The sequence below is a fragment of the Amia ocellicauda genome, chromosome 14, assembly GCF_036373705.1.
Source record: "Amia ocellicauda isolate fAmiCal2 chromosome 14, fAmiCal2.hap1, whole genome shotgun sequence".
Taxonomy (NCBI): Eukaryota; Metazoa; Chordata; class Actinopteri; order Amiiformes; family Amiidae; genus Amia; species Amia ocellicauda.
In genome coordinates this window covers 5,837,489-5,861,846 of record NC_089863.1, presented here as the reverse complement: position 1 = coordinate 5,861,846, position 24,358 = coordinate 5,837,489, and the positions used below count along the sequence as shown (strand labels likewise).

The 24,358-nt window shown below is 44.0% G+C and overlaps 7 non-coding genes across 7 annotated transcripts; all 7 read right to left on the bottom strand.

Annotated features, from left to right (window-relative positions):
- Window positions 1–1,021: 1,021 nt before the first annotated feature.
- Window positions 1,022–1,093, bottom strand: trnae-cuc (transfer RNA glutamic acid (anticodon CUC)). Its single transcript has one exon. It is a non-coding gene; the product is annotated as a tRNA-Glu (tRNA).
- Window positions 1,094–2,859: 1,766 nt separating this feature from the next.
- Window positions 2,860–2,931, bottom strand: trnae-cuc (transfer RNA glutamic acid (anticodon CUC)). Its single transcript has one exon. It is a non-coding gene; the product is annotated as a tRNA-Glu (tRNA).
- A 3,296-nt stretch (window positions 2,932–6,227) lies between these two features.
- On the bottom strand, window positions 6,228–6,299 carry trnae-cuc (transfer RNA glutamic acid (anticodon CUC)). The gene has a single exon. It is a non-coding gene; the product is annotated as a tRNA-Glu (tRNA).
- Window positions 6,300–10,163: 3,864 nt separating this feature from the next.
- On the bottom strand, window positions 10,164–10,235 carry trnae-cuc (transfer RNA glutamic acid (anticodon CUC)). The gene has a single exon. It is a non-coding gene; the product is annotated as a tRNA-Glu (tRNA).
- Window positions 10,236–14,100: 3,865 nt separating this feature from the next.
- On the bottom strand, window positions 14,101–14,172 carry trnae-cuc (transfer RNA glutamic acid (anticodon CUC)). The gene has a single exon. It is a non-coding gene; the product is annotated as a tRNA-Glu (tRNA).
- Window positions 14,173–19,130: 4,958 nt separating this feature from the next.
- trnae-cuc (transfer RNA glutamic acid (anticodon CUC)) lies at window positions 19,131–19,202 on the bottom strand. The gene has a single exon. It is a non-coding gene; the product is annotated as a tRNA-Glu (tRNA).
- A 4,967-nt stretch (window positions 19,203–24,169) lies between these two features.
- Window positions 24,170–24,241, bottom strand: trnae-cuc (transfer RNA glutamic acid (anticodon CUC)). The gene has a single exon. It is a non-coding gene; the product is annotated as a tRNA-Glu (tRNA).
- Between the last annotated feature and the right edge of the window lie 117 nt (window positions 24,242–24,358).

The following is a 24,358-nucleotide window of genomic DNA, read 5'->3' as shown; positions in this document are numbered from 1 at the left end:
GACCCACGCCCAAACAATTACACTTAACTCCCTATCTCACTCTATTCTGCTCTCTATCACACAGGCGCTCGCTCCCGCATAGCATTGGCACACACTCTCTGCTTCACGCCAACTCAGCTACCCAGTCACAATCCCTTCCTCTCAATTCCTGGCCAGTCGGCAGAAGTCTTCCACATCTCATCGGCACTGGCCCTGTAGAAACCCTAGTGGAGGTGTTGCACTGTCTTTGTGATGCACTGGTGCCACGTCAGCAGCTCCTCCTGCAGTGGCCTGAGGACCGCTACCTGCCATTGCTCCTCCCCCATGGCTGCCCCTAGGAACCTCCGCATCAGTACCCCTACTTGGGTAGCCAGACCAGGCCAGTGTGCTCACGGTGTCCTCCACTACTCATCTACCCAGTTATGGACCTAACTGTATGTATGAATTAATATCTATATGACTTTGCCAATCGCAGAGTGAAGGAGAATGGAGCTTGGATACGGAAGGATGTCCCCATCCCTTGTGCCGTGAAGGACTACACTGCTGGAATTGGGGGCGTCGACCTGTCCGATGCTCTGCTTGGCTACTGCCATGTCCTGCAGAAGACCATGAAGTGGTACAAGACCCTCCTTTACCACTTTGTGGACACTGCTGTCGTCAACTCCTTCATCCTGCACCAGCACCTGACCAAGGTGAAAGGGCTGGCGCATCTCACACAGTTGGCCTTCAGGGAGCGGCTGGTTGAGGAGCTGGTTATCATCGTATTATCGTGTTTGAGTAGACTGGTGCTGGTCAGCATTCTTCACGCAGCAGATGTGTATAAAATATTATTCATCACATTACTAATCTTTGCATCTTAAATAACACTCATCCCATTTGTAAGAAAGGCTTGATCACCCCCATCTGATTAAAGAACACATTTCGAACTACAGACCCATCAGCATTGTACCTGTTCTAAAAAATATTTGGAAAAATACTTACTGGCCAGTTTTTTATTTAGAATCTCAGAATCTCGTTCATGGAAGGGGCGGGAAAAAGCGAGTTCCCTGACCGGGAATCGAACCCGGGCCGCGGCGGTGAGAGCGCCGAATCCTAACCACTAGACCACCAGGGAAGCGGTGACTTCGGTCGTGAGATAGAAAGATCCAAAATATGGAACAGATTGTGTCATTATGAACTGATGTAAACTCCACAAGACTTCGATTATTTATTAACGTATTCATAAGGAAAGTGGCACGAGCAATGTTTTTTAAAGATCAAAAGTCACGAGGGTGGCATTTACAGGGAGGCGTGGATCATGGCTCTCCATTGGTCGAGTAGTTTTGAGTGACGGTTCTTCCTAACCCAATCAGTGAGCAGGTGGGCTGGTCTGGTGATCTCTGTGTGGGATGGTATCGACTGTCTCGGTTTAAACAGCAGCGCCGATTCAGCGACTCATTAAACACCCTGTATGCGCAGAGACCTGCAGTCAAGAGCTGCACAATCACTGGATCATGTTGATTGAATTCAAGATTATTATCGCTCTTTATATCTGTAGTGGTTTTTGTAAATCCCAGGATACAGCGATGAAGAAGTAACAAGTTTATTCCATAAAACATAAATATAGATTATAGATAAATATACATGTGAGTTTGGAGAAGCCTTTTTGCATCTTCAGATAGACAGGTTTCAGTCTTATCTATTGGAAGTGATTACATCTCATTCAAATACCAGATGGTTTACCTCCTGCATAATAATGAACATAACATAACCTAAGTTTGTTGCTGATATTGGAGTGTTTGAGTAGACTGGTGCTGGTCAGCATTCTTAACGCAGCAGATGTGTATAAAATATTATTCATCACATTACTAATCTTTGCATCTTAAATAACACTCATCCCATTTGTAAGAAAGGCTTGATCACCCCCATCTGATTAAAGAACACATTTCGAACTACAGACCCATCAGCATTGTACCTGTTCTAAAAAATATTTGGAAAAATACTTACTGGCCAGTTTTTTATTTAGAATCTCAGAATCAGAATCTGAAAATCAGTTTGTCTTTTGCACAAAAAGATCGTCTTGCATCAGCCACTTTACTGCTAACTGAACACATACAAACAGCTCTCACGGACAACAAAACCAGGGATTTCCTTAAAGCCGTTGATGGTTAACCTTAATCTCCTCCTAAATTCAAACGTTTTAAGCTCAACTGGTGCTGAAACCAATGTTTCTCTAATCAAAACAAAAAAAGAATGTATATTTTAGATCCCCTTAAGTCTTCCAGCCCTCCCTCTATAGTAATCAACAACTCACAATTTACAGCAGTAACCTCTTCAATACCTTTGACTAATTCTCGATTCCCATGTCACTTATAAAGATCACATTAGTAAATTAAAGCAAGAAATAGGTTAACAATAAACTGCGGAAGTTTAACTGAAGATCTTTTCCGTTCATGAATGAGTCTTTTTCCAGCATTTCTTACATGCCTCCCTAGATGGTCACTCAAAGACAAATTAGCAGCCGTCATGAAATAATACAAGCGTGCATACAAGATTGACTTACAAAAGTGTCTCCTTGGACCCACCACTGTAATATTTCCAAGACAGCGCCAACTCTCTGACAGTGTGAGAATTCACACCTGTCTCAAGATGTATTATGAAATGCAGTATCGTCTCTCTCCATCAATCCTTTGTAATGTGCTACCTTAGCATCCTGCATTTTGCAAGCAGCGCACTTGGCCCTTCTTCTCACAATACAGCACCTCCCACCCTCATTACAAAGATTGAAACGGGAAGTCAGGAAATACATATTTGATAACATGCACTCTACTTAGCGTGATTAGTGCTCGTTTTGATTTATTGATTTTCCATTCGTCTATGGAAGGGGCGGGAAAAAGCGAGTTCCCTGACCGGGAATCGAACCCGGGCCGCGGCGGTGAGAGCGCCGAATCCTAACCACTAGACCACCAGGGAAGCGGTGACTTCGCTCGTGAGATAGAAAGATCCAAAATATGGAACAGATTGTGTCATTATGAACTGATGTAAGCTCCACAAGACTTCGATTATTTATTAACGTATTCATAAGGAAAGTGGCACGAGCAATGTTTTTGAAAGAATGAAAGTCACGATTATAGTTTTGTGTTGGATGGATAACGACATGCATACACGGTTCCACACTGACCTTGTCGTATAGGACTCCGAAGTTGCAGTATGCAACTCGAATAATGGATAATAAATCATTAAACACGTGTTTGATACTGTCACAGATGTTCCCACATTCATTATTTGAAAGCGCTCGAGTGCTCTTCCTTCAGACCACTTTGAGAAAAGGCTCCTAAGATGACTTCACACCGAAGAGTGCGCTTAAAGTAAGATCACTTCACGACTTATTCAAATGTTTAAATGTACTGAAAAGTAGAATATTTATGTTTCTCAAGTAGCAGGTTGTATGTATGACTGTGGTTGTTTTCAAAATATAAGTTTTAAAAGATCAATGATAGGGTTTTTATTCGCTGTATCGCGGAATTGTTTAAAGTTCATTTCAAAGACAATATATTGCCAGTTGGTTCATTCATGATGTAGCGAATGTATTTAAATTTGTATGTAATCTGTCAGAAGTGAAAAACAGAAGATTGTTCACATTTTCTTCGCATTCAATAACGATGAGCCGGTTTAATTCTTAAGTATAGGTGTAGTCAGGCTTACTTATTGCAAGGGCTTACCAGGGCTCGAGTCCCAGGGCCCCAGGCAGCGAAGGGGCCCGTCCAGCGTTGGGATTATTTTTTACAAAGTATTCTGTATCTATGTGGTCACTGCTTGTGGGTTTGCTCTTGTGTGTGCGCAGCCCTGTGTCTGTGCCGCCTGCCAGCCTACGATGCCTTGGGGGTGGGGCGGGGGCAGAGAGACACAGATGTTTGATGTGGGCAGGTCGAATTCCTACTGGCCAGGGTTAAAGCAAATCTAAAAAATCTATGATTGTGACTGGTGCACGGACTGCGGAAGCAGGTGGACGTACTATTGTCAAGTGAATCCAAAGTTCGAAAGTTAAGAAACAAAAGTATTGTAGCAAGCGGGGGTCTTTTTCCTTTAGCAGACAACAAGTATAAAGCAACGTCAGGAAGGTTTATTGGCCTTAAAAAACACAATCTAAAAGGCCCCTATCGGCTGAGACCCACGCCCAAACAATTACACTTAACTCCCTATCTCACTCTATCCTGCTCTCTATCAGACAGGCGCTCGCTCCCGCATAGCATTGACACACACTCTCTGCTTCACGCCAACTCAGCTACCCAGTCACAATCCCTTCCTCTCAATTCCTGGCCAGTCGGCAGAAGTCTTCCACATCTCATCGGCACTGGCCCTGTAGAAACCCTAGTGGAGGTGTTGCACTGTCTTTGTGATGCACTGGTGCCACGTCAGCAGCTCCTCCTGCAGGACCGCTGAGGACCGCTACCTGCCATTGCTCCTCCCCCATGGCTGCCCCTAGGAACCTCCGCATCAGTACCCCTACTTGGGTAGCCAGACCAGGCCAGTGTGCCCACGGTGTCCTCCGCTGCTCATCTACCCAGTTATGGACCTAACTGTATGTATGTATATATATCTATATGACTTTGCCAATCGCAGAGTGAAGGAGAATGGAGCTTGGATACGGAAGGATGTCACCATCCCTTGTGCCGTGAAGGACTACACTGCTGGAATTGGGGGCGTCGACCTGTCCGATGCTCTGCTTGGCTACTGCCATGTCCTGCAGAAGACCATGAAGTGGTACAAGACCCTCCTTTACCACTTTATGGACACTGCTGTCGTCAACTCCTTCATCCTGCACCAGCACCTGACCAAGGTGAAAGGGCTGGCGCATCTCACACAGTTGGCCTTCAGGGAGCGGCTGGTTGAGGAGCTGGTTATTATCGTTCTTTATATCTGTTGTGGTTTTTGTAAATCCCAGGATACAGCGATGAAGAAGTAACAAGTTTATTCCATAAAACATAAATATAGATTATAGATAAATATACATGTGAGTTTGGAGAAGCCTTTTTGCATCTTCAGATAGACAGGTTACAGTCTTATCTATTGGAAGTGATTACATCTCATTCAAATACCAGATGGTTTACCTCCTGCATAATAATGAACATAACATAACCTAAGTTTGTTGCTGATATTGGAGTGTTTGAGTAGACTGGTGCTGGTCAGCATTCTTCACGCAGCAGATGTGTATAAAATATTATTCATCACATTACTAATCTTTGCATCTTAAATAACACTCATCCCATTTGTAAGAAAGGCTTGATCACCCCCATCTGATTAAAGAACACATTTCGAACTACAGACCCATCAGCATTGTACCTGTTCTAAAAAATATTTGGAAAAATACTTACTGGCCAGTTTTTTATTTAGAATCTCAGAATCAGAATCTGAAAATCAGTTTGTCTGTTGCACAAAAAGATCGTCTTGCATCAGCCACTTTACTGCTAACTGAACACATACAAACAGCTCTCACGGACAACAAAACCAGGGATTTCCTTAAAGCCGTTGATGGTTAACCTTAATCTCCTCCTAAATTCAAACGTTTTAAGCTCAACTGGTGCTGAAACCAATGTTTCTCTAATCAAAACAAAAAAAGAATGTATATTTTAGATCCCCTTAAGTCTTCCAGCCCTCCCTCTATAGTAATCAACAACTCACAATTTACAGCAGTAACCTCTTCAATACCTTTGACTAATTCTCGATTCCCATGTCACTTATAAAGATCACATTAGTAAATTAAAGCAAGAAATAGGTTAACAATAAACTGCGGAAGTTTAACTGAAGATCTTTTCCGTTCATGAATGAGTCTTTTTCCAGCATTTCTTACATGCCTCCCTAGATGGTCACTCAAAGACAAATTAGCAGCCGTCATGAAATAATACAAGCGTGCAAACAAGATTGACTTACAAAAGTGTCTCCTTGGACCCACCACTGTAATATTTCCAAGACAGCGCCAACTCTCTGACAGTGTGAGAATTCACACCTGTCTCAAGATGTATTATGAAATGCAGTATCGTCTCTCTCCATCAATCCTTTGTAATGTGCTACCTTAGCATCCTGCATTTTGCAAGCAGCGCACTTGGCCCTTCTTCTCACAATACAGCACCTCCCACCCTCATTACAAAGATTGAAACGGGAAGTCAGGAAATACATATTTGATAACATGCACTCTACTTAGCGTGATTAGTGCTCGTTTTGATTTATTGATTTTCCATTCGTTTATGGAAGGGGCGGGAAAAAGCGAGTTCCCTGACCGGGAATCGAACCCGGGCCGCGGCGGTGAGAGCGCCGAATCCTAACCACTAGACCACCAGGGAAGCGGTGACTTTGCTCGTGAGATAGAAAGATCCAAAATATGGAACAGATTGTGTCATTATGAACTGATGTAAGCTCCACAAGACTTCGATTATTTATTAACGTATTCATAAGGAAAGTGGCACGAGCAATGTTTTTGAAAGAATGAAAGTCACGATTATAGTTTTGTGTTGGATGGATAACGACATGCATACACGGTTCCACACTGACCTTGTCGTATAGGACTCCGAAGTTGCAGTATGCAACTCGAATAATGGATAATAAATCATTAAACACGTGTTTGATACTGTCACAGATGTTCCCACATTCATTATTTGAAAGCGCTCGAGTGCTCTTCCTTCAGACCACTTTGAGAAAAGGCTCCTCAGATGACTTCAGACCGAAGAGTGCGCTTAAAGTAAGATCACTTCACGACTTATTCAAATGTTTAAATGTACTGAAAAGTAGAATATTTATGTTTCTCAAGTAGCAGGTTGTATGTATGACTGTGGTTGTTTTCAAAATATAAGTTTTAAAAGATCAATGATAGGGTTTTTATTCGCTGTATCGCGGAATTGTTTAAAGTTCATTTCAAAGACAATATATTGCCAGTTGGTTCATTCATGATGTAGCGAATGTATTTAAATTTGTATGTAATCTGTCAGAAGTGAAAAACAGAAGATTGTTCACATTTTCTTCGCATTCAATAACGATGAGCCGGTTTAATTCTTAAGTATAGGTGTAGTCAGGCTTACTTATTGCAAGGGCTTACCAGGGCTCGAGTCCCAGGGCCCCAGGCAGCGAAGGGGCCCGTCCAGCGTTGGGATTATTTTTTACAAAGTATTCTGTATCTATGTGGTCACTGCTTGTGGGTTTGCTCTTGTGTGTGCGCAGCCCTGTGTCTGTGCCGCCTGCCAGCCTACGATGCCTTGGGGGTGGGGCGGGGGCAGAGAGACACAGATGTTTGATGTGGGCAGGTCGAATTCCTACTGGCCAGGGTTAAAGCAAATCTAAAAAATCTATGATTGTGACTGGTGCACGGACTGCGGAAGCAGGTGGACGTACTATTGTCAAGTGAATCCAAAGTTCGAAAGTTAAGAAACAAAAGTATTGTAGCAAGCGGGGGTCTTTTTCCTTTAGCAGACAACAAGTATAAAGCAACGTCAGGAAGGTTTATTGGCCTTAAAAAACACAATCTAAAAGGCCCCTATCGGCTGAGACCCACGCCCAAACAATTACACTTAACTCCCTATCTCACTCTATTCTGCTCTCTATCACACAGGCGCTCGCTCCCGCATAGCATTGGCACACACTCTCTGCTTCACGCCAACTCAGCTACCCAGTCACAATCCCTTCCTCTCAATTCCTTGCCAGTCGGCAGAAGTCTTCCACATCTCATCGGCACTGGCCCTGTAGAAACCCTAGTGGTGGTGTTGCACTGTCTTTGTGATGCACTGGTGCCACGTCAGCAGCTCCTCCTGCAGTGGCCTGAGGACCGCTACCTGCCAATGCTCTTCCCCCATGGCTGCCCCTAGGAACCTCCGCATCAGTACCCCTACTTGGGTAGCCAGACCAGGCCAGTGTGCCCACGGTGTCCTCCGCTGCTCATCTACCCAGTTATGGACCTAACTGTATGTATGTATATATATCTATATGACTTTGCCAATCGCCGAGTGAAGGAGAATGGAGCTTGGATACGGAAGGATGTCCCCATCCCTTGTGCCGTGAAGGACTACACTGCTGGAATTGGGGGCGTCGACCTGTCCGATGCTCTGCTTGGCTACTGCCATGTCCTGCAGAAGACCATGAAGTGGTAGAAGACCCTCTTTTACCACTTTGTGGACACTGCTGTCGTCAACTCCTTCATCCTGCACCAGCACCTGACCAAGGTGAAAGGGCTGGCGCATCTCACACAGTTGGCCTTCAGGGAGCGGCTGGTTGAGGAGCTGGCTGACTTTGGAGCTTCAGAGATAGCAGCACCCTTCAGTGCTGGTCCTGCCAGTACTCCGGTAGTCAGCCCTCGCCGTCGCACCTCCTCCAAACCACGACCCTCCTCTGCCTCTAGTCAAAAAATTGATTTTGAGATCAAAAATAAAAAAATCGAATGCAACATTTATAGAATTGAAAACAAATAAATGTATTGAAAGCAAAAAAAAAAAAAACTTTATCAAGACTGGCCTGCAGCCCTCGTCTTTGCTTGTGATGCTGCATTTTTTGTTTTCGTCGCCAGTTTCTTTGCTTTCGATTTTTTTTCTTTCGTTTACGAGTTTTGGCGCTGTTTTGTCGTGAGGGTGGGATTTACAGGGAGGCGTGGATCATGGCTCTCCATTGGTCGAGTAGTTTTGAGTGACGGTTCTTCCTAACCAAATCAGTGAGCAGGTGGGCTGGTCTGGTGATCTCTGTGTGGGATGGTATCGACTGTCTCGGTTTAAACAGCAGCGCCGATTCAGCGACTCATTAAACACCCTGTATGCGCAGAGACCTGCAGTCAAGAGCTGCACAATCACTGGATCATGTTTATTGAATTCAAGATTATTATCGCTCTTTATATCTGTAGTGGTTTTAGAAAATCCCAGGATACAGCGATGAAGAAGTAACAAGTTTATTCCATAAAACATAAATATAGATTATAGATAAATATACATGTGAGTTTGGAGAAGCCTTTTTGCATCTTCAGATAGACAGGTTACAGTCTTATCTATTGGAAGTGATTACATCTCATTCAAATACCAGATGGTTTACCTCCTGCATAATAATGAACATAACATAACCTAAGTTTGTAGATGATATTGGAGTGTTTGAGTAGACTGGTGCTGGTCAGCATTCTTCACGCAGCAGATGTGTATAAAATATTATTCATCACATTACTAATCTTTGCATCTTGAATAACACTCATCCCATTTGTAAGAAAGGCTTGATCACCCCCATCTGATTAAAGAACACATTTCGAACTACAGACCCATCAGCATTGTACCTGTTCTAAAAAATATTTGGAAAAATACTTACTGGCCAGTTTTGTATTTAGAATCTCAGAATCAGAATCTGAAAATCAGTTTGTCTTTTGCACAAAAAGATCGTCTTGCATCAGCCACTTTACTGCTAACTGAACACATACAAACAGCTCTCACGGACAACAAAACCAGGGATTTCCTTAAAGCCGTTGATGGTTAACCTTAATCTCCTCCTAAATTCAAACGTTTTAAGCTCAACTGGTGCTCAAACCAATGTTTCTCTAATCAAAACAAAAAAAGAATGTATATTTTAGATCCCCTTAAGTCTTCCAGCCCTCCCTCTATAGTAATCAACAACTCACAAATTACAGTAGTAACCTCTTCAATACCTTTGACTAATTCTCGATTCCCATGTCACTTATAAAGATCACATTAGTAAATTAAAGCAAGAAATAGGTTAACAATAAACTGCGGAAGTTTAACTGAACATCTTTTCCGTTCATGAATGAGTTTATTTCCAGCATTTCTTACATGCCTCCCTAGATGGTCACTCAAAGACAAATTAGCATGAAATAATACAAGCGTGCAAATAAGATTGACTTACAAAAGTGTCTCCTTGGACCCACCACTGTAATATTTCCAAGACAGCGCCAACTCTCTGACAGTGTGAGAATTCACACCTGTCTCAAGATGTATTATGAAATGCAGTATCGTCTCTCTCCCTCAATCCTTTGTAATGTGCTACCTTCGCATCCTGCATTTTGCAAGCAGCGCACATGGCCCTTCTTCTCACAATACAGCACCTCCCACCCTCATTACAAGGATTGAAACGGGAAGTCAGGAAATACATATTTGATAACATGCACTCTACTTAGCGTGAATAGATTTGATTTATTGATTTTCCATTCGTTTATGGAAGGGGTGGGAAAGAGCGAGTTCCCTGACCGGGAGTCGAACCCGGGCCGCGGCGGTGAGAGCGCCGAATCCTAACCACTAGACCACCAGGGAAGCGGTGACTTTGCTCGTGAGATAGAAAGATCCAAAATATGGAACAGATTGTGTCATTATGAACTGATGTAAGCTCCACAAGACTTCGATTATTTATTAACGTATTCATAAGGAAAGTGGCACGAGCAATGTTTTTTAAAGATCAAAAGTCACGATTATAGTTTTGTGTTGGATGGATAACGACATGCATACACGGTTCCACACTGACCTTGTCGTATAGGACTCCGAAGTTGCAGTATGCAACTCGAATAATGGATAATAAATCATTAAACACGTGTTTGATACTGTCACAGATGTTCCCACATTCATTATTTGAAAGCGCTCGAGTGCTCTTCCTTCAGACCACTTTGAGAAAAGGCTCCTCAGATGACTTCAGACCGAAGAGTGCGCTTAAAGTAAGTTCACTTCACGACTTATTCAAATGTTTAGATGTACTGAAAAGTAGAATATTTATGTTTCTCAAGTAGCAGGTTGTATGTATGACTGTGGTTGTTTTCAAAATATACGTTATAAAAGTTCAATGATAGGCTTTTTATTCGCTGTATCGCGGAATGGTGTAAAGTTCATTTCAAAGACAATATATTGCCAGTTGGTTCATTCATGATGTAGCGAATGTATTTAAATTTGTATGTAATCTGTCAGAAGTGAAAAACAGAAGATTGTTCACATTTTCTTCGCTTTCAATAACGATGAGCCGGTTTAATTCTTAAGTATAGGTGTAGTCAGGCTTACTTATTGCAAGGGCTTACCAGGGCTCGAGTCCCGGGGCCCCAGCCAGCGAAGGGGCCCGTCCAGCGTTGGGATTATTTTTTACAAAGTATTCTGTATCTATGTGGTCACTGCTTGTGGGTTTGCTCTTGTGTGCGCGCAGCCTTGTGTCTGTGCTGCCTGCCAGCCTGCGATGCCTTGGGGGAGGGGCGGGGGCAGAGAGACGCAGATGTTTGATGTGGGCAGGTCGAATTCCTACTGGCCAGGGTTAAAGCAAATCTATAAAATCTATGATTGTGACTGGTGCACTGACTGCGGAAGCAGGTGGACGTACTATTGTCAAGTGAATCCAAAGTTCGAAAGTTAACAAACAAAAGTATTGTAGCAAGCGGGGGTCTTTTTCCTTTAGCAGACAACAAGTATAAAGCAACGTCAGGAAGGTTTATTGGCCTTAAAAAACACAATCTAAAAGGCCCCTATCGGCTGAGACCCACGCCCAAACAATTACACTTAACTCCCTATCTCACTCTATTCTGCTCTCTATCACACAGGCGCTCGCTCCCGCATAGCATTGGCACACACTCTCTGCTTCACGCCAACTCAGCTACCCAGTCACAATCCCTTCCTCTCAATTCCTGGCCAGTCGGCAGAAGTCTTCCACATCTCATCGGCACTGGCCCTGTAGAAACCCTAGTGGTGGTGTTGCACTGTCTTTGTGATGCACTGGTGCCACGTCAGCAGCTCCTCCTGCAGTGGCCTGAGGACCGCTACCTGCCAATGCTCTTCCCCCATGGCTGCCCCTAGGAACCTCCGCATCAGTACCCCTACTTGGGTAGCCAGACCAGGCCAGTGTGCCCACGGTGTCCTCCGCTGCTCATCTACCCAGTTATGGACCTAACTGTATGTATGTATATATATCTATATGACTTTGCCAATCGCCGAGTGAAGGAGAATGGAGCTTGGATACGGAAGGATGTCCCCATCCCTTGTGCCGTGAAGGACTACACTGCTGGAATTGGGGGCGTCGACCTGTCCGATGCTCTGCTTGGCTACTGCCATGTCCTGCAGAAGACCATGAAGTGGTAGAAGACCCTCTTTTACCACTTTGTGGACACTGCTGTCGTCAACTCCTTCATCCTGCACCAGCACCTGACCAAGGTGAAAGGGCTGGCGCATCTCACACAGTTGGCCTTCAGGGAGCGGCTGGTTGAGGAGCTGGCTGACTTTGGAGCTTCAGAGATAGCAGCACCCTTCAGTGCTGGTCCTGCCAGTACTCCGGTAGTCAGCCCTCGCCGTCGCACCTCCTCCAAACCACGACCCTCCTCTGCCTCTAGTCAAAAAATTGATTTTGAGATCAAAAATAAAAAAATCGAATGCAACATTTATAGAATTGAAAACAAATAAATGTATCGAAAGCAAAAAAAAAAAAAAAAACTTTATCAAAACTGGCCTGCAGCCCCCGTCTTTGCTTGCGATGCTGCAATTTTGTTTTCGTCGCCCGTTTCTTTGCTTTTGATTTTTTTCTTTCGTTTACGAGTTTTGGCGCTGTTTTGTCGTGAGGGTGGGATTTACAGGGAGGCGTGGATCTCGGCTCTCCATTGGTCCAGTAGTTTTGAGTGACGGTTCTTCCTAACCCAATCAGTGAGCAGGTGGGCTGGTCTGGTGATCTCTGTGTGGGATGGTATCGACTGTCTCGGTTTCAACAGCAGCGCCGATTCAGCGACTCATTAAACACCCTGTATGCGCAGAGACCTGCAGTCAAGAGCTGCACAATCACTGGATCATGTTTATTGAATTCAAGATTATTATCGCTCTTTATATCTGTAGTGGTTTTAGTAAATCCCAGGATACAGCGATGAAGAAGTAACAAGTTTATTCCATAAAACATAAATATAGATTATAGATAAATATACATGTGAGTTTGGAGAAGCCTTTTTGCATCTTTAGATAGACAGGTTACAGTCTTATCTATTGGAAGTGATTACATCTCATTCAAATACCAGATGGTTTACCTCCTGCATAATAATGAACATAACATAACCTAAGTTTGTTGCTGATATTGGAGTGTTTGAGTAGACTGGTGCTGGTCAGCATTCTTCACGCAACAGATGTGTATAAAATATTATTCATCACATTACTAATCTTTGCATCTTAAATAACACTCATCCCATTTGTAAGAAAGGCTTGATCACCCCCATCTGATTAAAGAACACATTTCGAACTACAGACCCATCAGCATTGTACCTGTTCTAAAAAATATTTGGAAAAATACTTACTGGCCAGTTTTTTATTTAGAATCTCAGAATCAGAATCTGAAAATCAGTCTGTCTTTTGCACAAAAAGATCGTCTTGCATCAGCCACTTTACTGCTAACTGAACACATACAAACAGCTCTCACGGACAACAAAACCAGGGATTTCCTTAAAGCCGTTGATGGTTAACCTTAATCTCCTCCTAAATTCAAACGTTTTAAGCTCAACTGGTGCTCAAACCAATGTTTCTCTAATCAAAACAAAAAAAGAATGTATATTTTAGATCCCCTTAAGTCTTCCAGCCCTCCCTCTATAGTAATCAACAACTCACAAATTACAGTAGTAACCTCTTCAATACCTTTGACTAATTCTCGATTCCCATGTCACTTATAAATATCACATTAGTAAATTAAAGCAAGAAATAGGTTAACAATAAACTGCGGAAGTTTAACTGAACATCTTTTCCGTTCATGAATGAGTTTATTTCCAGCATTTCTTACATGCCTCCCTAGATGGTCACTCAAAGACAAATTAGCATGAAATAATACAAGCGTGCAAATAAGATTGACTTACAAAAGTGTCTCCTTGGACCCACCACTGTAATATTTCCAAGACAGCGCCAACTCTCTGACAGTGTGAGAATTCACACCTGTCTCAAGATGTATTATGAAATGCAGTATCGTCTCTCTCCCTCAATCCTTTGTAATGTGCTACCTTCTCATCCTGCATTTTGCAAGCAGCGCACATGGCCCTTCTTCTCACTATACAGCACCTCCCACCCTCATTACAAGGATTGAAACGGGAAGTCAGGAAATACATATTTGATAACATGCACTCTACTTAGCGTGAATAGATTTGATTTATTGATTTTCCATTCGTTTATGGAAGGGGTGGGAAAGAGCGAGTTCCCCGACCGGGAGTCGAACCCGGGCCGCGGCAGTGAGAGCGCCGAATCCTAACCACTAGACCACCAGGGAAGCGGTGACTTTGCTCGTGAGATAGAAAGATCCAAAATATGGAACAGATTGTGTCATTATGAACTGATGTAAGCTCCACAAGACTTCGATTATTTATTAACGTATTCATAAGGAAAGTGGCACGAGCAATGTTTTTTAAAGATCAAAAGTCACGATTATAGTTTTGTGTTGGATGTATAACGACATGCATACACGGTTCCACACTGACCTTGTCGTATAGGACTCCGAAGTTGCAGTATGCAACTCGAATAATGGATAATAAATCATTAAACACGTGTTTGATACTGTCACAGATGTTCCCAGATTCATTATTTGAAAGCGCTCGAGTGCTCTTCCTTCAGACCACTTTGAGAAAAGGCTCCTCAGATGACTTCAGACCGAAGAGTGCGCTTAAAGTAAGTTCACTTCACGACTTATTCAAATGTTTAGATGTACTGAAAAGTAGAATATTTATGTTTCTCAAGTAGCAGGTTGTATGTATGACTGTGGTTGTTTTCAAAATATACGTTATAAAAGTTCAATGATAGGCTTTTTATTCGCTGTATCGCGGAATGGTGTAAAGTTCATTTCAAAGACAATATATTGCCAGTTGGTTCATTCATGATGTAGCGAATGTATTTAAATTTGTATGTAATCTGTCAGAAGTGAAAAACAGAAGATTGTTCACATTTTCTTCGCTTTCAATAACGATGAGCCGGTTTAATTCTTAAGTATAGGTGTAGTCAGGCTTACTTATTGCAAGGGCTTACCAGGGCTCGAGTCCCGGGGCCCCAGCCAGCGAAGGGGCCCGTCCAGCGTTGGGATTATTTTTTACAAAGTATTCTGTATCTATGTGGTCACTGCTTGTGGGTTTGCTCTTGTGTGCGCGCAGCCTTGTGTCTGTGCTGCCTGCCAGCCTGCGATGCCTTGGGGGAGGGGCGGGGGCAGAGAGACGCAGATGTTTGATGTGGGCAGGTCGAATTCCTACTGGCCAGGGTTAAAGCAAATCTATAAAATCTATGATTGTGACTGGTGCACTGACTGCGGAAGCAGGTGGACGTACTATTGTCAAGTGAATCCAAAGTTCGAAAGTTAACAAACAAAAGTATTGTAGCAAGCGGGGGTCTTTTTCCTTTAGCAGACAACAAGTATAAAGCAACGTCAGGAAGGTTTATTGGCCTTAAAAAACACAATCTAAAAGGCCCCTATCGGCTGAGACCCACGCCCAAACAATTACACTTAACTCCCTATCTCACTCTATTCTGCTCTCTATCACACAGGCGCTCGCTCCCGCATAGCATTGGCACACACTCTCTGCTTCACGCCAACTCAGCTACCCAGTCACAATCCCTTCCTCTCAATTCCTGGCCAGTCGGCAGAAGTCTTCCACATCTCATCGGCACTGGCCCTGTAGAAACCCTAGTGGTGGTGTTGCACTGTCTTTGTGATGCACTGGTGCCACGTCAGCAGCTCCTCCTGCAGTGGCCTGAGGACCGCTACCTGCCAATGCTCTTCCCCCATGGCTGCCCCTAGGAACCTCCGCATCAGTACCCCTACTTGGGTAGCCAGACCAGGCCAGTGTGCCCACGGTGTCCTCCGCTGCTCATCTACCCAGTTATGGACCTAACTGTATGTATGTATATATATCTATATGACTTTGCCAATCGCCGAGTGAAGGAGAATGGAGCTTGGATACGGAAGGATGTCCCCATCCCTTGTGCCGTGAAGGACTACACTGCTGGAATTGGGGGCGTCGACCTGTCCGATTCTCTGCTTGGCTACTGCCATGTCCTGCAGAAGACCATGAAGTGGTACAAGACCCTCTTTTACCACTTTGTGGACACTGCTGTCGTCAACTCCTTCATCCTGCACCAGCACCTGACCAAGGTGAAAGGGCTGGCGCATCTCACACAGTTGGCCTTCAGGGAGCGGCTGGTTGAGGAGCTGGCTGACTTTGGAGCTTCAGAGATAGCAGCACCCTTCAGTGCTGGTCCTGCCAGTACTCCGGTAGTCAGCCCTCGCCGTCGCACCTCCTCCAAACCACGACCCTCCTCTGCCTCTAGTCAAAAAATTGATTTTGAGATCAAAAATAAAAAAATCGAATGCAACATTTATAGAATTGAAAACAAATAAATGTATGGAAAGCAAAAAAAAAAAAAAAAACTTTATCAAAACTGGCCTGCAGCCCCCGTCTTTGCTTGTGATGCTGCAATTTTGTTTTTGTCGCCCGTTTCTTTGCTTTTGATTTTTTTCTTTCGTTTACGAGTTTTGGCGCTGTTTTGTCGTGAGGGTGGGATTTACAGGGAGGCGTGGATCTCGGCTCTCCATTGGTCCAGTAGTTTTGATTGACGGTTCTTCCTAACCCAATCTGTGAGCAGGTGGGCTGGTCTGGTGATCTCTGTGTGGGATGGTATCGACTGTCTCGGTTTCAACAGCAGCGCCGATTCAGCGTCTTGCATCTGCCAGTCGGCAGAAGTCTTCCACATCTCATCGGCACTGGCCCTGTAGAAACCCTAGTGGAGGTGTTGCACTGTCTTTGTGATCCACTGGTGCCACGTCAGCAGCTCCTCCTGCAGTGGCCTGAGGACCGCTACCTGCCATTGCTCCTCCCCCATGGCTGCCCCTAGGAACCTCTGCATCAGTACCCCTACTTGGGTAGCCAGACCAGGCCAGTGTGCTCACGGTGTCCTCCACTACTCATCTACCCAGTTATGGACCTAACTGTATGTATGAATTAATATCTATATGACTTTGCCAATCGCCGAGTGAAGGAGAATGGAGCTTGGATACGGAAAGATGTCCCCATCCCTTGTGCCGTGAAGGACTACACTGCTGGAATTGGGGGCGTCGACCTGTCCGATGCTCTGGTCGGCTACTGCCATGTCCTGCAGAAGACCATGAAGTGGTACAAGACCCTCTTTTACCACTTTGTGGACACTGCTGTCGTCAACTCCTTCATCCTGCACCAGCACCTGACCAAGGTGAAAGGGCTGGCGCATCTCACACAGTTGGCCTTCAGGGAGCGGCTGGTTGAGGAGCTGGCTGACTTTGGAGCTTCAGAGATAGCAGCACCCTTCAGTGCTGGTCCTGCCAGTACTCCGGTAGTCAGCCCTCGCCGTCGCACCTCCTCCAAACCACGACCCTCCTCTGCCTCTAGTCAAAAAATTGATTTTGAGATCAAAAATTAAAAAATCGAATGCAACATTTATAGAATTGAAAACAAATAAATGTATTGAAATCAAAAAAAAAAAAAACTTTATCAAGACTGGCCTGCAGCCCTCGTCTTTGCTTGTGATGCTGCATTTTTTGTTTTCGTCGCCAGTTTCTTTGCTTTCGATTTTTTTTCTTTCGTTTACGAGTTTTGGCGCTGTTTTGTCGTGAGGGTGGGATTTACAGGGAGGCGTGGATCATGGGTCTCCATTGGTCGAGTAGTTTTGAGTGACGGTTCTTCCTAACCCAATCAGTGAGCAGGTGGGCTGGTCTGGTGATCTCTGTGTGGGATGGTATCGACTGTCTCGGTTTCAACAGCAGCGCCGATTCAGCGACTCATTAAACACCCTGTATGCGCAGAGACCTGCAGTCAAGAGCTGCACAATCACTGGATCATGTTTATTGAATTCAAGATTATTATCGCTCTTTATATCTGTAGTGGTTTTAGTAAATCCCAGGATACAGCGATGAAGAAGTAACAAGTTTATTCCATAAAACATAAATATAGATTATAGATAAATATACATGTGAGTTTGGAGAAGCCTTTTTGCATCTTCAGATAGACAGGTTACAGTCTTATCTATTGGAAGTGATTACATCTCATTCAAATACCAGATGGTTTACCTCCTGCATAATAATGAACATAACATAACCTAAGTTTGTTGCTGATATTGGAGTGTTTGAGTAGACTGGTGCTGGTCAGCATTCTTCACGCAACAGATGTGTATAAAATATTATTCATCACATTACTAATCTTTGCATCTTAAATAACACTCATCCCATTTGTAAGAAAGACTTGATCACCCCCATCTGATTAAAGAACACATTTCGAACTACAGACCCATCAGCATTGTACCTGTTCTAAAAAATATTTGGAAAAATACTTACTGGCCAGTTTTTTATTTAGAATCTCAGAATCAGAATCTGAAAATCAGTTTGTCTTTTGCACAAAAAGATCGTCTTGCATCAGCCACTTTACTGCTAACTGAACACATACAAACAGCTCTCACGGACAACAAAACCAGGGATTTCCTTAAAGCCGTTGATGGTTAACCTTAATCTCCTCCTAAATTCAAACGTTTTAAGCTCAACTGGTGCTCAAACCAATGTTTCTCTAATCAAAACAAAAAAAGAATGTATATTTCAGATCCCCTTAAGTCTTCCAGCCCTCCCTCTATAGTAATCAACAACTCACAAATTACAGTAGTAACCTCTTCAATACCTTTGACTAATTCTCGATTCCCATGTCACTTATAAAGATCACATTAGTAAATTAAAGCAAGAAATAGGTTAACAATAAACTGCGGAAGTTTAACTGAACATCTTTTCCGTTCATGAATGAGTTTATTTCCAGCATTTCTTACATGCCTCCCTAGATGGTCACTCAAAGACAAATTAGCATGAAATAATACAAGCGTGCAAATAAGATTGACTTACAAAAGTGTCTCCTTGGACCCACCACTGTAATATTTCCAAGACAGCGCCAACTCTCTGACAGTGTGAGAATTCACACCTGTCTCAAGATGTATTATGAAATGCAGTATCGTCTCTCTCCCTCAATCCGTTGTAATGTGCTACCTTCTCATCCTGCATTTTGCAAGCAGCGCACATGGCCCTTCTTCTCACAATACAGCACCTCCCACCCTCATTACAAGGATTGAAACGGGAAGTCAGGAAATACATATTTGATAACATGCACTCTACTTAGCGTGAATAGATTTGATTTATTGATTTTCCATTCGTTTATGGAAGGGGTGGGAAAGAGCGAGTTCCCTGACCGGGAGTCGAACCCGGGCCGCGGCGGTGAGAGCGCCGAATCCTAACCACTAGACCACCAGGGAAGCGGTGACTTTGCTCGTGAGATAGAAAGATCCAAAATATGGAACAGATTGTGTCATTATGAACTGATGTAAGCTCCACAAGACTTCGATTATTTATTAACGTATTCATAAGGAAAGTGGCACGAGCAATGTTTTTTAAAGATCAAAAGTCACGATTATAGTTTTGTGTTGGATGGATAACGACATGCATACACGGTTCCACACTGACCTTGTCGTATAGGACTCCGAAGTTGCAGTATGCAACTCGAATAATGGATAATAAATCATTAAACACGTGTTTGATACTGTCACAGATGTTCCCAGATTCATTATTTGAAAGCGCTCGAGTGCTCTTCCTTCAGACCACTTTGAGAAAAGGCTCCTCAGATGACTTCAGACCGAAGAGTGCGCTTAAAGTAAGTTCACTTCACGACTTATTCAAATGTTTAGATGTACTGAAAAGTAGAATATTTATGTTTCTCAAGTAGCAGGTTGTATGTATGACTGTGGTTGTTTTCAAAATATACGTTATAAAAGTTCAATGATAGGCTTTTTATTCGCTGTATCGCGGAATGGTGTAAAGTTCATTTCAAAGACAATATATTGCCAGTTGGTTCATTCATGATGTAGCGAATGTATTTAAATTTGTATGTAATCTGTCAGAAGTGAAAAACAGAAGATTGTTCACATTTTCTTCGCTTTCAATAACGATGAGCCGGTTTAATTCTTAAGTATAGGTGTAGTCAGGCTTACTTATTGCAAGGGCTTACCAGGGCTCGAGTCCCGGGGCCCCAGCCAGCGAAGGGGCCCGTCCAGCGTTGGGATTATTTTTTACAAAGTATTCTGTATCTATGTGGTCACTGCTTGTGGGTTTGCTCTTGTGTGCGCGCAGCCTTGTGTCTGTGCTGCCTGCCAGCCTGCGATGCCTTGGGGGAGGGGCGGGGGCAGAGAGACGCAGATGTTTGATGTGGGCAGGTCGAATTCCTACTGGCCAGGGTTAAAGCAAATCTATAAAATCTATGATTGTGACTGGTGCACTGACTGCGGAAGCAGGTGGACGTACTATTGTCAAGTGAATCCAAAGTTCGAAAGTTAACAAACAAAAGTATTGTAGCAAGCGGGGGTCTTTTTCCTTTAGCAGACAACAAGTATAAAGCAACGTCAGGAAGGTTTATTGGCCTTAAAAAACACAATCTAAAAGGCCCCTATCGGCTGAGACCCACGCCCAAACAATTACACTTAACTCCCTATCTCACTCTATTCTGCTCTCTATCACACAGGCGCTCGCTCCCGCATAGCATTGGCACACACTCTCTGCTTCACGCCAACTCAGCTACCCAGTCACAATCCCTTCCTCTCAATTCCTGGCCAGTCGGCAGAAGTCTTCCACATCTCATCGGCACTGGCCCTGTAGAAACCCTAGTGGTGGTGTTGCACTGTCTTTGTGATGCACTGGTGCCACGTCAGCAGCTCCTCCTGCAGTGGCCTGAGGACCGCTACCTGCCAATGCTCTTCCCCCATGGCTGCCCCTAGGAACCTCCGCATCAGTACCCCTACTTGGGTAGCCAGACCAGGCCAGTGTGCCCACGGTGTCCTCCGCTGCTCATCTACCCAGTTATGGACCTAACTGTATGTATGTATATATATCAATATGACTTTGCCAATCGCCGAGTGAAGGAGAATGGAGCTTGGATACGGAAGGATGTCCCCATCCCTTGTGCCGTGAAGGACTACACTGCTGGAATTGGGGGCGTCGACCTGTCCGATGCTCTGCTTGGCTACTGCCATGTCCTGCAGAAGACCATGAAGTGGTACAAGACCCTCTTTTACCACTTTGTGGACACTGCTGTCGTCAACTCCTTCATCCTGCACCAGCACCTGACCAAGGTGAAAGGGCTGGCGCATCTCACACAGTTGGCCTTCAGGGAGCGGCTGGTTGAGGAGCTGGCTGACTTTGGAGCTTCAGAGATAGCAGCACCCTTCAGTGCTGGTCCTGCCAGTACTCCGGTAGTCAGCCCTCGCCGTCGCACCTCCTCCAAACCACGACCCTCCTCTGCCTCTAGTCAAAAAATTGATTTTGAGATCAAAAATAAAAAAATCGAATGCAACATTTATAGAATTGAAAACAAATAAATGTATCGAAAGCAAAAAAAAAAAAAAAAACTTTATCAAAACTGGCCTGCAGCCCCCGTCTTTGCTTGCGATGCTGCAATTTTGTTTTCGTCGCCCGTTTCTTTGCTTTTGATATTTTTCTTTCGTTTACGAGTTTTGGCGCTGTTTTGTCGTGAGGGTGGGATTTACAGGGAGGCGTGGATCTCGGCTCTCCATTGGTCCAGTAGTTTTGAGTGACGGTTCTTCCTAACCCAATCAGTGAGCAGGTGGGCTGGTCTGGTGATCTCTGTGTGGGATGGTATCGACTGTCTCGGTTTCAACAGCAGCGCCGATTCAGCGTCTTGCATCTGCCAGTCGGCAGAAGTCTTCCACATCTCATCGGCACTGGCCCTGTAGAAACCCTAGTGGAGGTGTTGCACTGTCTTTGTGATCCACTGGTGCCACGTCAGCAGCTCCTCCTGCAGTGGCCTGAGGACCGCTACCTGCCATTGCTCCTCCCTCATGGCTGCCCCTAGGAACCTCTGCATCAGTACCCCTACTTGGGTAGCCAGACCAGGCCAGTGTGCCCACGGTGTCCTCCGCTGCTCATCTACCCAGTTATGGACCTAACTGTATGTATGTATATATATCTATATGACTTTGCCAATCGCCGAGTGAAGGAGAATGGAGCTTGGATACGGAAGGATGTCCCCATCCCTTGTGCCGTGAAGGACTACACTGCTGGAATTGGGGGCGTCGACCTGTCCGATGCTCTGGTCGGCTACTGCCATGTCCTGCAGAAGACCATGAAGTGGTAGAAGACCCTCTTTTACCACTTTGTGGACACTGCTGTCGTCAACTCCTTCATCCTGCACCAGCACCTGACCAAGGTGAAAGGGCTGGCGCATCTCACACAGTTGGCCTTCAGGGAGCGGCTGGTTGAGGAGCTGGCTGACTTTGGAGCTTCAGAGATAGCAGCACCCTTCAGTGCTGGTCCTGCCAGTACTCCGGTAGTCAGCCCTCGCCGTCGCACCTCCTCCAAACCACGACCCTCCTCTGCCTCTAGTCAAAAAATTGATTTTGAGATCAAAAATAAAAAAATCGAATGCAACATTTATAGAATTGAAAACAAATAAATGTATTGAAATCAAAAAAAAAAAAAACTTTATCAAGACTGGCCTGCAGCCCTCGTCTTTGCTTGTGATGCTGCATTTTTTGTTTTCGTCGCCAGTTTCTTTGCTTTCGATTTTTTTTCTTTCGTTTACGAGTTTTGGCGCTGTTTTGTCGTGAGGGTGGGATTTACAGGGAGGCGTGGATCATGGCTCTCCATTGGTCGAGTAGTTTTGAGTGACGGTTCTTCCTAACCCAATCAGTGAGCAGGTGGGCTGGTCTGGTGATCTCTGTGTGGGATGGTATCGACTGTCTCGGTTTAAACAGCAGCGCCGATTCAGCGACTCATTAAACACCCTGTATGCGCAGAGACCTGCAGTCAAGAGCTGCACAATCACTGGATCATGTTTATTGAATTCAAGATTATTATCGCTCTTTATATCTGTAGTGGTTTTAGTAAATCCCAGGATACAGCGATGAAGAAGTAACAAGTTTATTCCATAAAGCATAAATATAGATTATAGATAAATATACATGTGAGTTTGGAGAAGCCTTTTTGCATCTTCAGATAGACAGGTTACAGTCTTATCTATTGGAAGTGATTACATCTCATTCAAATACCAGATGGTTTACCTCCTGCATAATAATGAACATAACATAACCTAAGTTTGTTGCTGATATTGGAGTGTTTGAGTAGACTGGTGCTGGTCAGCATTCTTCACGCAGCAGATGTGTATAAAATATTATTCATCACATTACTAATCTTTGCATCTTAAATAACACTCATCCCATTTGTAAGAAAGGCTTGATCACCCCCATCTGATTAAAGAACACATTTCGAACTACAGACCCATCAGCATTGTACCTGTTCTAAAAAATATTTGGAAAAATACTTACTGGCCAGTTTTTTATTTAGAATCTCAGAATCAGAATCTGAAAATCAGTTTGTCTTTTGCACAAAAATATTGTCTTGCATCAGCCACTTTACTGCTAACTGAACACATACAAACAGCTCTCACGGACAACAAAACCAGGGATTTCCTTAAAGCCGTTGATGGTTAACCTTAATCTCCTCCTAAATTCAAACGTTTTAAGCTCAACTGGTGCTCAAACCAATGTTTCTCTAATCAAAACAAAAAAAGAATGTATATTTTAGATCCCCTTAAGTCTTCCAGCCCTCCCTCTATAGTAATCAACAACTCACAAATTACAGTAGTAACCTCTTCAATACCTTTGACTAATTCTCGATTCCCATGTCACTTATAAAGATCACATTAGTAAATTAAAGCAAGAAATAGGTTAACAATAAACTGCGGAAGTTTAACTGAACATCTTTTCCGTTCATGAATGAGTTTATTTCCAGCATTTCTTACATGCCTCCCTAGATGGTCACTCAAAGACAAATTAGCAGCCGTCAGGAAATAATACAAGCGTGCAAATAAGATTGACTTACAAAAGTGTCTCCTTGGACCCACCACTGTAATATTTCCAAGACAGCGCCAACTCTCTGACAGTGTGAGCATCCACACCTGTCTCAAGATGTATTATGAAATGCAGTATCGTCTCTCTCCCTCAATCCGTTGTAATGTGCTACCTTCGCATCCTGCATTTTGCAAGCAGCGCACATGGCCCTTCTTCTCACAATACAGCACCTCCCACCCTCATTACAAAGATTGAAACGGGAAAAGTCAGGAAATACATATTTGATAACATGCACTCTACTTAGCGTGAATAGATTTGATTTATTGATTTTCCATTTGTTTATGGAAGGGGCGGGAAAGAGCGAGTTCCCTGACCGGGAATCGAACCCGGGCCGCGGCGGTGAGAGCGCCGAATCCTAACCACTAGACCACCAGGGAAGCGGTGACTTCGCTCGTGAGATAGAAAGATCCAAAATATGGAACAGATTGTGTCATTATGAACTGATGTAAGCTCCACAAGACTTCGATTATTTATTAACGTATTCATAAGGAAAG